The sequence below is a fragment of the Mastomys coucha genome, unplaced genomic scaffold (assembly GCF_008632895.1).
Source record: "Mastomys coucha isolate ucsf_1 unplaced genomic scaffold, UCSF_Mcou_1 pScaffold7, whole genome shotgun sequence".
NCBI classification, from domain to species: Eukaryota; Metazoa; Chordata; class Mammalia; order Rodentia; family Muridae; genus Mastomys; species Mastomys coucha.
The window spans coordinates 12,596,472-12,606,958 of record NW_022196913.1 but is presented as its reverse complement, the minus strand read 5'-3'; the positions used below and the strand labels follow the sequence as shown (position 1 = coordinate 12,606,958).

The window sequence follows — 10,487 nt, the reverse complement described above, 5'->3', positions numbered from 1 at the left end:
ATGGGCACAACCACAGAATCAGCAGACAGGTCAGGATCTGAGGCCCGAAGGGTCGGTTGTGATCTGTCCTCCTTTGCCTCAATTCTTCTTGTTAGCCTCAAAAATATGGAACGCTTCACGAATTTGCGTGTCATCCTTGCACAGGGGCCATGCTAATCTTCTCTGTATCGTTCCACAGGTGGAAGTATTGTAACATCAGAAAACAAATTATGCAATAGTCCATAAAAATAGGAAAACTAAGTTGCAGATAAGCCTGAATCAGAATTCTGAAAAACTAACAAGAATAACGCATTGAAGGGTACAGCAAAATCATGAACTTACTGGGTTCCTGGGAAGTGAAAGAAATGAGACCAATGGGCATACAGAATGTGTTTATCTCTGGACATCTCTTTAAAATTCAAAGTTATCTATCAGGACATGAAATGGATCTGAGCATGCTGGACCCATGGATGTGGGGAGCAGGGAAAGGGACCCCACAAGCAATGCAAGGTTGCAGTTCTTGCCTTTGTAACTCTCTCATTCCCAGAAGCTGTGACTGTGCCATCAGTGGTGAACACAAATATCACAGGTTACACAACCAAATGACTTAAACAGATGTAGCTTAGTACATGCAAATTCTGCCTAGATAGAAGTAATCTACAAAGCAATGGATTGATTATAGGCACACATTTTTTACTGCACAAAATTTCTGTAAATTAGCAAGTGTAGTCTTCGACTTCTGAGTCCATTACTTTAATAGTTGGGAAAAAGTTAAAAGAAAGTTCTCAAAAGATGTTGATTTGATCTATTTTCTTTATTATTTTCTCCTGAGAACAATCCTGATGGCCACTGGTTCATAATAATGGTTGATTATCTTTAAACCGTAAAATGGAAATGCTTAGCCTATGGTTTCATTCTCACCATTTGTAACTCCCCAATCCATTGAACTCATTTTATCCAAAGAAGATTCACTAAATTTAGTACACATATATAAAAAGGGGGCTGATGATGTATAGCCAATCACATTCTTATTTCACCTTATTGAAAACCCATCTTTAAATAATAATGCTCAATTTGCCACTTGACAAATCAGTGTACCAGAGAGCTGATAATATTTCTAAATTACAGATAGATTTGAAAAAAAAAAAACTCTAAATTGCTCTTTAATCAGAATAATACTCAGGGAGTCTGAGTATCCAGGCAACCATGCTGAGAACTCCAGAGCTGATAAGGAGGCATCCTTACAACCTGGTGAGAAAAATCAGTCACTTTTCCCTTTTGAAATCAAAGCATAGTGTTTAGATAGCATTTATTTTCTGGAGGTGAATATAAATGACAAGAATTGTCTTTTAAAATGTCTTATGTGGTTCAGGGTGCTGAAATGTTGTGTGGACATTCTGCTCAGATGCTCATGTCTATTCTTATGGCCATCTTTGAGACATGATTCAGTGTCAGGAGAATACATGTTACTACCAAACTCTGATCACCATTGAGCTGCTTTCACCGAAGTTCCATGCAGAGGACTCCATTATGGAGCATGTCAAATCATTTGTGTTATATGAGAAGGATAACAGAGGAACAACCTAAAATACAGGAAAGGGCTAGATTGGGGTTTTCATGTGGGTCAGTGGCATTCTCTGGTTTAGGAGCACACTCCAGACCTAATGAAGTGCTTTAACTTAGAGGAAGAAAGTTGCTCCCAGGTCACTCTCATGGTTTCCTCAGTTCACCAAGGCACACATTTTGCTTCAGGCAGAAGTTATCAATTCTAGAGGACATGATTACATATGCCAACCTTCTGACAGTTCATGGATTTTAGTCATTTCTCTCAGTATAATTTCTTAACTAAAGAATGAACATGGCTCTGTTTTTTTTTTTAATGCAAGTAAACTTGATAGAATTGGATGCAATGTGATTCAAGCTGCATTACGATTTTAGCCAACTGCAAATGTAAGAGGCTTGCACTGTTGAGTGAATGTTAGCATCAAAGGCCCCCATGAGTGGAGATTGTGATGTTTACAAAGCTTGTCACATAAGAGGCACATATAAGTTATATATTAAGACCTCTCACTTCTTTACAGTTCAAAGTGGTGTTATCATAAGGGCTGGTCTGGAGAAACAAAATAATGGACTATAAGTATCTGCCATATTTGGCAGACTTAATATTTCAAGACATATTTTCTTCAATACTTCTGTAAAAATCTGCTGGAATTGGTAAAGTCTCTTAAAAAGTGGAAAACATTAGTTTTATTTAAAAAAAGAAATGCCATTTTATCCTGTGAAAGAACGAAACCAAGCATTGTCTATTATAACAAAACCATACCAAGTCTATTATACAAAGAAAAAAGAAACTGAAATTTAAATCTAAGAAGTCATCTTTTAATAGGCTTGTTAAAACATCTCCATTTCAATTTCCAGCCCATGTGGACAGTTCATCAAGTCTACATATTCAGTACTGTAGTTTTGACAATAGACAGTATTTTTTAAATGCCCAAACATTTGAGTAGTGTAGTCCACAATAATAGAATATCTGTGTTATAATCATTAGATACTGATTAAATGATTTTATTATTCCTTGACCTTAGATGAAAATTGATGTTTTAAATGAGAAAAAAAACAATACTAACATTTTTGTCTATAATCTTTGTCTTAATTTCTTAACTCTATTGAATTATGTATTTTCTTAGATAATTAATTGAGCAAAGTTTTAAAGTGAAAGTTATGTATCTGTGAACTTCCTTTCAGACATCTTTTCCCTTAAAATTATTTTTCCCCATTCTTTTATTTATTAAAGAATTAAGTTCCATTGTGACTATGTGGCAAAGTATAGCAGTAAGTAAGCCAGGATTCATTCAGGCATTACATCATTTGTAGTCTAATGGAAAGTATGAGTGCTGAGCAATAAGAATAAGCATAAAAGCAAATAATTGGAAAATAATCAAGCGTACTGTAGAGTGCTACCAGAACATTCAGTAGACAGCCTTAATCTAGTCTGAAACTGGGGAAGGAAAATTAGGAACACTTCTCTAGGATAAGTAGATTTAGGACTTAGGTCTTACTTTGGGAGAGATCAGGATACCCTGAAAGGGCTTTGTGCGAAGCCCTTCAGTAAGGGCTTCTTTGTGAATAGGGATACTTTACCATTCCCTGCATTAGATAGCTGCAGATAGCGATTTTAAGCAGGCAGCATCCAGTCTTTTTGTTATGATTTCCACCTACATGCTACATGCATAAATTACAAACATGGCCCCACATGAACATATACACACATAGCACAAATGCATATAAGTAGGTTTAAAAATGAGCTTTGATCAAAAACAAAAACATGAATACATATGTAGGATTATCAGTACAGTTTAAAAAAATAAAATAAAAAATAATTGCACAATCCAACAATCTCTAAAATACTAAACATTTCCTCATTTTCCCTGATTTTCAACTTTCCTTTTTTATTGAAAATAGTTTTTTATAAAAAATATTCTGAACATGATTTCTTTCTTCCAACTCTTCCCTGAATCTTTTTACCTACTCATCTACCTAAATCCACACTCTTTTATTTTATCTTTCCTTTGAATAGAAATAGACATCCAATAACAATGGTAATAATAATATAAAAATTTAAAAAGCAAACCAAAATAGGAAAAACAAAAGAGAGCCAATGCAGAAGTACAAGAAAATATCTAGACAATGAAACTCACACATTCATATGCACAGAGATCTCATAAAAATAAAACTAGAAACTCCAGCATATAAACAAAATTTTTAAAGGTGCCCATATAAAGTATTGTGAAACTTAAATCCTTCAAAAATGCCAGAGTATAGTTTCTGCTAACCATTTGTTGCTAAGCATGAGGCCTCCTCTAAGTGTGGTATGTACATTCAGTGAGACTCAGTTGGAGAAAACTAAGTTTATCATTGTGAGCAGTTATCAATTAGAGATAGCTTCTGTGTTAGGGATGAGTGTTGCGTTCCTTCTCAGTGCTTGGATCCCATATGCCTGAGACCTGTACAGGCCCTGTAACAAGCTGCCAGAGCCTCTGGGAGTTAATGTGCACATCAGTCTGTTTATGTCTAAGAGTCCCTACTTCTTTGCTGTCTTCCATCCTCACTGGTTGGTACAATCATTCCTCTTTTTTTCTCTTAAAATTATAAATTTTATACTTTAAATATCCTGTTTTAATAAACAGCTATATGAGTCCTTTGTTTTTCATAAAAAGACCCAATGCTAATAGACACAGATTTGATGACCTCCTTTGGACTGTATTACTGCAACTTCTTTAAATATGACCTGGCCCTCTCTGTGTAGGATCAGGGACTACAAGTAACAATTTCTCTATCAATACTTTAAGCTAGGCCTCCGTCAGACTGATGTGCTGTAGCTTAAAAATCAATTCAATACTTCATCTAGTTCTCATCTGTGCTGGTATATCATTCTGTCAGACACCCATTTTCCATTGACTGTAAACATCTTTCACTAGACATGTTACCCAGAAGCCCTGGTTTCCACATTTAAATCAGAAAAATCCAGCTTAACTAGAGTATTTCTTGCCTATGTTCTCTACTTACATTAAATAGCAATGAAAGCATTTCTCAAGGTTAGTGGAAAGCCCTGTGCAAATATATACTCAGGAAGGTCTGCATGAAAGAAACCCAATCCACACACGTCACCATGATAAAGTATTCCCATCAAATACTTTGGATTACTTTCTGTACTTATAGCAAGTAATTTCTAACACCCAGATTAATTTTGCTTTGGATAAACTGGACATAGATTCTACTATACTAACCAAGCCAAATGAAAACACCATAAGCCATTTGTCCTATCAGATTTACCCTGGAATGTCCTGAGACCACATCTCTGTAACTGATTTGATCCAATTTTACTATCTTCTTTCCTTCTACAACAATTTACTCATAGAATATGTTCTTAAGCACATTCTTCAGGAATTTGTTGGTATAAATTCCAACCATTCTACATGTTTAGACAATTATCAATCACATGTAGGTAGAAGTCCCATGGTGAGTTTTAGAGTGTATGTTTCCCTCCTAAGAAGTATAGATGGACTTGAGAAAGAGCAGAGGAATAAGAAAGAGCTGGAAAGAAATATGGATTCTCAATTTTGATTACATAATTTGAGATCTGAGTTTCACTATATAAGTTAAGGGTATTTTAATGCTTAAAAGGAAAGAGAAATGGTAAATATCTAACAAAATATACTGAAATTTAACTATGAGAATAAGAGATCTCCCCATCTTCTGAGATCTTCTTCAATTTCTTTCTTCAGAGACTTGAAGTTCTTGTCATACAGATCTTTCACTTGCTTAGTTAGAGTCACACCAAGGTATTTCATGTTATTTATGACTTTTGTGAAGGGTGTTGTTTCACTAATTTCTGTCTCAGACTGTTTATCCCTTGTGTAGAGGAAGGCCACTGATTTGCTTGAGTTAATTTTATATCTGACTACTTTGCTGAAGTTGTTTATCAGGTTTAGGAGTTCTGTGGTGGAATTTTTAGGGTCACTTAAGTATAATATCATATCATCTGCAAATAGTGATAATTTGACTTCTTCCTTTCAAATTTATATCCCTTTGATCTCCTTTTGTTGTCTAATTGCTCTGGCTAGGACTTCAAGTATATTAAATAGGTAGGGAGAAAGTGGGCAGCCTTGTCTAGTCCCTGATTTTAGTGGAATTGCTTCAAGTTTCTCTTCATTTATTTTGATGTTGGCTACTGGAGAATACATCCAGTATGCACTCATTGATAAGTGGGTATTAGTCCAGAAGCTCGGAATACCCAAGATACAACAATCCACAAGAAACTCAAGAAGGAAGACCAAAGTGTGGATACTTCAATCCTTTTTTTTTTTTTTTTTTTTTTTTGGTTTTTTGAGACAGGGTTTCTCTGTGTAGCTCTGGCTGTCCTGGAGCTCACTTTGTAGACCAGGCTGGCCTCGAACACAGAAATCCACCTGTCTCTGCCTCCCAAGTGCTGGGATTAAAGGCGTGCGCCACCACTGCCCGGCACTTCAATCCTTCTTAGAAGAGGGAACAAAATACACATGGAAGGAGTTGCAGAGACAAAGTGTGGAGCAGAGACAGAAGGAAGGACAATCCAGGGACTGCTCCACCTGGGAATCCTTCCCATATACAGTCACCAAACCCAGACACTAGTGTGAATGCCAGCAAGTGCTGGCTGACAGAAACCTGATATAGCTGTCTACTAAAAGGGTCTGCCAGTGCCCGACTAATACAGAAGTGGAGGTTCATACCCATCCATTTGACTGAGCACAGGGCCCCCAATGAAGGAGCTAGAGAAAGGACCCAAGGAGCTGAAGGAGTTTATAGCCCCTTAGGAAGAACAACAATATGAACTAACCAGTACCCCCAGAGCTCCCAGGGACTAAACAACCAACCAAAGAGTACACATGGTGGGACTCATGGCCCCAGCTGCATATGTAGCAGAAGATGGCCTAGTCAGTCATCAATGGAAGGAGAGGCCCTTGGTCCTGTGAAGGCTCTATGCCCCAGTGTAGGGGAATGGCAGGGTCAGGAAGTGGGAGAGTGTAGGTCAATGGTTTGTTCAGGCAACGTAGGCTCAGTTAAGTAATAGGTCTGAACTCCACTGACCCAGTTGGCAATATCTTTGCCTGCAAACGACTGAAGGTGTTCAACCAGAACTCCTGAGTTTTTGGCCCCTGTTTCAGTCACAACCTCTCACAGCTGCCCCTGCAGGAGATGTGTGCTCTGTCAGGTAGACAATGCCTTAAGCTCCCAGCCTTCTATCTGGACGCTACCCCAAGTCATCTGACCACAGGCAGGTATGCCTCACCGTAAAGTCAGATAGCCACACCTCACACAGTATAAGGGGCGGTTTGTTCCCCTCCTCTCTCTCTTGCCCTCTTCCTCTTCTTTCCTGCTCTTTGTTCTCTCTCTTGCCTTCTTGCTCTCTTGCTCCCTTCCTTTCCTTTGATGCGTTCATGGTTTTTCCTTGAACCAAGTGCTTGTGAAACATTGTTGAAAATGACACAGCATCTATTCCTCAGTGTTACTTAGTTCATAGTTTATGCTGCATCTAAAAGTAACAAGATTTTAAAACATATATATATATATATATATATATATATATATATATATGCAAGTATATATAGTGAAAAATGCATGTGAATCCTTGATTTAAATTTTCACTAATCAGATTGTCTGTGTAAGAGTGGATCCATTTGCCTGTTCCTGGGCTTCTTTTCTTTCTTTTTGGTTGCTTTTTAATATAAAAAGTTTTCCTGTATTTTGTAATATTTTATCATTTTCTGCTGTCCTTGCTTTTGTGGTCTCTCTAATGAGAGACAGAGAAGGAGTTGATCTAGAAGGGAAGACAGGTGGGGAGGAATTGGGAGACATAGAGGGAGGGGAAACTATAAGCAAGATACATTGTATGAGAAAAAATCATTCTTAAATTAAAAGAAGGAGGATAAAGGAAGAAGTGGAAGAGAAAAAAGAGGAGGAGGAGAAAGAAGAGGAGGAAGAGGAGGAGGAGGAGGCGAAGAAGAAAGGGGAGGAGGAGGAGGAAGAGGAGGAAAAAACATGAACCCATCAACAGGCATTGATAGAAGATCTCAGTGAGCCCTACTGCTCCATGTTTAACTATTTCTGACTGATAGACTTAGTGGAAGACAAAGTCATATCCTTCCATTTTATCCTCACTGGTAACTAAAGCAAGTATGAATGGATAACTCTAATTCCGTTGTTAAACATACACCCTGGTTAAACTAGATGGGTCACAGAACAAACCCCAAAACAAATGAATATGGAACAAGTAACAAAGTGCAGTTGGAGGACTGAGACTTGGTAAAAGTATGAGAGAGATAAGAGAGGGTTGGGCATAGAATAACCAGAATGTATTAGTCACATGCATGAAATTGTCAAAGAATTAACTTAATTACTAATAAAATATAATAAAAAGAATAAGAGAACCCTTAAAAGAAGTGTTACTTTTCAGTGTCCTTGTTTATCTGTTTTTGCAATTGAGTTGTAAAATCATTAATAATCTGACACTAATTTGATTATATCCTGGTCAATTCTAACTACCTTTCAATCTCTGTGTTAGATGTACATGGATTCATAAAGAGGAACAATTGCTATGGATTCTAAAATGATGTAGTACAGTTGGAAGATAAGAGAATGAAAGGACAGAAGGAACATGGGAATAGTGGATGGAAATTAGAATGGTACATTATAGATTCTCAGAAGGGCTATTTTAGGGAACAGCAGATCCATGTACTTCAACCACTATGAAAAATTCAATATTCAGGCATAAGAACACTTTCTGTTTTGTGACCAACATTACTTTGGCAAAGGTATTCATGTTGCCATCTTCATGGACTGTTCACTGTAGCCATGCTCCAAAAGTCAGGCTACATGCTGAGCTTGGAAAGAAATGTGATATTTTCTACATTATGTTCATTTTGTGAAAACCTGAGCCTTAATCAGGGCTCCAGATAAAAGGTGCCAAGTCAATTCAATGCGTATTCGGTTGGATTTTGTCTTAGGAGTTCTTGAGTGGAGCACACACCATAGAACAGAGATGAAGCTTCTATTATGATGCAGAAGGACTTTGGGTGTTAGAGAATAAGGAATAGAGGATCTGCAATAAAAAATGTGTACCAGGTACCAAATGTAACTTGCCTAAGTAGCAGGCTATGCTTGCTATAGGAATAGGGCTTTAGATGCTCTATATCAGGACTGCTGGAGAATAGCTGGTAGTATCATGAGCCCTAAATTCTGGAGTTAATGAGTTTGCTGTTCCTAAGGTCATGTTTTGGTGCAGATTTTCTTTACTATGTCCTTACTTCTAATGGGAATATATATTCTGGGCCACAGCATATAGGAAGCAAATAGCTTATATTTTTCTTATATAGAGTCTCACAATTAAGAGTTTGTTCTGAGTTTCAAAAAAAATGCTTTGGAATTTTGAATGATTTTTACATTTTTAGGTCTATGGGGAGTTTTGAAGTTTTGCTAGATGCATTTGGCATTAAAAGATGATTGCGATTATGAAGGTCAGGAGTAGAATATGGCAGACTGATGTCTTCTCAAGATGCACATGTTCTAATGAGGTTTTTCAAATAATTTTCTAATGCGTTTTTTTTCCCAATAATTTAAGTCTTTTCTTCACTTGACATTCAGATTACAACCCCCTTCCTGCTCTCTTCCGAGTAATGCCCTTACAAATCATTCCCCTTATTGGCCCCTCCCCTTCTCCTTAGAGAAGGGGAGATCCCCACCCTGGGACATCCAGTCTTAGCAGGATTCTCCTAGCACATTCTCCCCCACTGAGGCTCAACCAGGCAGTCAAGGTAGTGAGAAGGGGATCAATGACAGGAAAGAAAGACTGACACAGCCCCTGCTCCACTTATTAGGGGACCAGTATGAAGACAAAGTTGTACATTTGCTACAAATGTATAAGGAATCTGGGTCAGGCTCCTCATGCTCCCTCTTTAGCATCCCAGGTTCTATGACCCCCCATAGTTCCAGGTTAGTTGATTCTATAGGTCTTCTGGCAGTGTCCTTGACCCCCTCCTGCTTGCTGACTTCTATCCCCCACTCTTCCACAAGAATTCCCAAGCTCCAGCTGCTGGATGAAGTCTTTCAGAAGATAGTTATACCAGGTTCCTGTCTGCAAGTAGAGCAAAGTATCATGAATAGTGTCAGAGATTGAGTCACTCAGGATGATATTCTCAATGAAGTTTGAGCTCCAAGTGTTATAATTGTGTTATCTATGTGCTATAAATGTTATAATTGTGTTATGAGATGTGGAACATTTGATGTAGGAGGCACTGGTAGAAGTGTTGGGTTTTGTACTGACCTTACATTACATTATAACTTGTCTTTTCTTCTGACCTGATATATTCATCTATCTATCTATCTATCTATCTATCTATCTATCTATCTATCTATCTATCTGTCAGTCTCTTCTCTGTCTGTCTGTCTGTCTGTCTGTTTCCTCTGACTGGTCATAAACAAAAAGGATACAAGCTCTGAGTATTACAAACCAAGCCATTATATCCTTCTCCAGCTTATCCGTCCATGTGAGGCTGTATCCTTCAAACTTTGAGTCAAAATTAACTTCTTAACTCATCTGGGCCATCTTTTGTGATAGTAGCATTCTGTAAGGTAGTGTAATATGTGTGAAGTGAAAGGCTCTTTGTTTTTAACCCAAGTTCAGAAATAAGGTCTATGAAGGACTGAGTATATAGCTCAGTGGTGTAGCAATTCTCTCAGTGCACACAGTCATTGATTCAAACTCTAGCAATTCAAAAGAGATATAGAACATAATCAGGCTTGAGGAAACTATTCCAACAATCCAACAATTGGTCTGATAGATAATTACTGGGTATATTTAATGGATTTTTACCTTCTAAGTATTTTTAATCACTAAAAAGAGAAGGAAAACATTTGCATATCATCACAATTTAGACAACTCTTGTATTATAAGCTGCCACTGCTCAAAACTA

General features: G+C 37.5%; 1 non-coding gene across 1 annotated transcript; it reads right to left on the bottom strand.

Annotated features, from left to right (window-relative positions):
- Positions 1-99: 99 nt before the first annotated feature.
- Positions 100-206, bottom strand: LOC116082840. Its single transcript, XR_004115470.1, has one exon. It is a non-coding gene; the product is annotated as a U6 spliceosomal RNA (small nuclear RNA).
- Positions 207-10,487: the final 10,281 nt, after the last annotated feature.